This window comes from Oratosquilla oratoria, chromosome 21 (genome assembly GCF_046742065.1).
Source record: "Oratosquilla oratoria isolate Oo_2021 chromosome 21, ASM4674206v1, whole genome shotgun sequence".
Taxonomy (NCBI): Eukaryota; Metazoa; Arthropoda; class Malacostraca; order Stomatopoda; family Squillidae; genus Oratosquilla; species Oratosquilla oratoria.
This window is the reverse complement of record NC_134797.1, coordinates 21,543,515-21,546,014: the sequence shown is the minus strand read 5'-3', so window position 1 is coordinate 21,546,014 and position 2,500 is coordinate 21,543,515. Positions and strand designations below refer to the sequence as shown.

The window sequence follows — 2,500 nt, the reverse complement described above, 5'->3', positions numbered from 1 at the left end:
TGATTTTGTTCAGACTTGGCACACAGTAATTTTGAAATTCTATGGATAACATCGGCAACAGTGCGTCTACCTAAGTTCCGTCTAGTCCGCCAGCTGATACTGACAGATACGTCAAGTTCCAAAGTCGCCATGATTAGTCGTTGCTTAAGATACCGCATAATCAGAATATATTTGGTGCATTTGTTTTGTATACGTGGGGAGGGGAGGGGAGGGGGAGAGGAGGGGAGGGGAGGGGAGAGGCAAGGGACCGGAGGGGAGATAAAGGTAAGGGCAGGAAAGGGAAGGGGTAGGGAAGGTGGAGGTGGGAGAAAGGGAAAGAAGAAATGAAGGAAAAGAACAAAAGAAGGAGAGGGAAAAGGGGAAGAAGTGGATGAAGGGGAAGGAGAGGAGGAGAGGAATAGATAGGAAAAAGAAGGAAGGAGGAAGAAAGAAGGGAGGGAGAAGAAAATGAAGAAGACAATAGGCCATACACGCTTGTCATAAGCGACACAAGTAAAGGTCCATTTACACGGACAAACGGTTTGTCAAATAATTGTTTGAAGTGATGTTTGACCGTGTGAATAGGGTATTTCGTTGTCAAACACGTTTGTCAAACATGTTTAACAACCAAATAGGTCATTCACGTTATCAAACATCACTTCAAACACTTGTTTGACAAACTGGGTTTGACCGTGTAATTGGTCCTTTAGGGCATATCGTCTGTGTGCAGGAACCGGAGACAGAGAGCTTCTAAACGATGTTTTGTTTCTCATCAGGGCAGGGGTACGATACGAGAAAGAATAAGAATGGGAGATGGGGGAGGATAGGAGGAAGAGGAAAGAGGAAAGATGAAAATATCTGAGAAGGGGGGAGAGGGAAGGCGGAGAGAGGATGAGAAAGACCGGGAGAAGAGAGGGGAAGGAAATGGGAGGGTAGGGAGTGACGGTATAGGGAAGGAGATAGTGAGGGAGAAAGAAAGCAAAGGAAAGGGAAGAGAGAGAGAATAGGGAGGAGAGAGGAAGGAGGAGGAGGAGGAAGGAGGAGAGAGGAAGGAGGAGGAGGAGGAGGAGAGAAGGAAGGAGAGAGTAAAAGAATCTTACTGATCCAAATTTGATATATCTTGTTATGAGTGCAACAAGTGGCATCTGATTACACAGGTGCCAAATACAAGAAAAGTCCAAAGAGCGGTTTCAAGATGTTCGTCGTTACTTCGAGAAAAAAGAAAAAAATGTAATCACCATTACCATCTTTGTGGAGAGGCGTTTCGAAACAATTATCCAAAGTAGGTGTCAACCACGTATGCAGAAAAAAAAAATGAAGAAAAAAATCTGTTATCTCTTGATAAGTTTATCGTGGGCACGCGTCAGATAAGAACCCGAGCTGAAAGACTAACACTTTACACACATACATTTTTTCTTGATTTTCTTTTTTCTTATTTTTTGTGCACTGATTATATGAATGGGGTGTCCGTACTATGCTTTTTTGGGGATGTTCGGTATAATCTGTTATCAAACAATCGAGAGGGTTCTTATCAACCCCTTGATGGCCAGTTTCCTCTCAGATTAATGATAAACTTCGACGTAAATTGAATTTAAAAATACACCATTTCCCATCCTGGGGGGGGGGGAGGAATTCCCCACTTAGAGTACATGCCAGGTGTCTAGATGGTTGGGAATTTGTCTTGTGGAAGAAACGCTTGTAACAAGTCGACTAAAGAGAGGATTTTTTCAACTACTCTTTAGATTGCTGTACCACTTAGCAAGTCAATTTTGTGATTTGGTTACCAATCAAAGAAAAATGGCTCTTAGTTCATTTTTAATTATGTCATCTCTGTGATCAAGTTTGCAACAGGGCTATCAAACAAGCCGCTGGTTCTACAAGCTGCCCAAGTGGAGAACACATCAAATCCTCTGAACCAGAAGAACACTTTCCTGGAAAGGAAAGCCTGAATAAACATTGTGGCTGACAGGGCCGGACCCTAGCTGTAGCTTAAGTGAGATAAGACGTTATCAAGAATGTATATGTTTTTGTATTCACATAAAAGTAGGATACTCGAACGTTTGAACAGGGGTGATGCTTTAAGGAAAGAAAGGACAGAACTATTGCTATGAAATGTACCATAAACATAACTGGTTTGTAGCCATCACCCATTCAAACCTGAAGGCACTCAACCCCCATTTCAGTTGTGTAAGATTTCCCGGCGTCGCAGACGAAATAAATGAATGAAAATAATAAATAAATAAGAAATAGAAAATGGAAGTAAAGAGAAATGCGGAGAAGTGAATATAGGAATTCAGTACAAGAGAAGTACTTTTTTTCTAATCTTTATTAATTGCTCAAATTGAGTGAGCGTGATGATCACTATAATTAATGAATGTCGAATAAAGCATATGCAGCATTTATTCCACCGGTTCTGGAGTTGTAGAACACCTATTATATTGCCGGCAATGTGTTGCCTTGGCAACTGTCGGTAATAAATTTATTTGACAATTGCCGGCGATGGATTTCTTTGACACACACA

At 41.6% G+C, this 2,500-nt stretch overlaps 1 protein-coding gene across 2 annotated transcripts in view; it reads right to left on the bottom strand.

Moving 5' to 3' along the window:
* The window catches only part of LOC143036777 (venom phosphodiesterase 2-like), a 103,125-nt gene that overhangs the window by 36,094 nt on the left and 64,531 nt on the right, over positions 1–2,500 (bottom strand). The window lies entirely within an intron of this gene.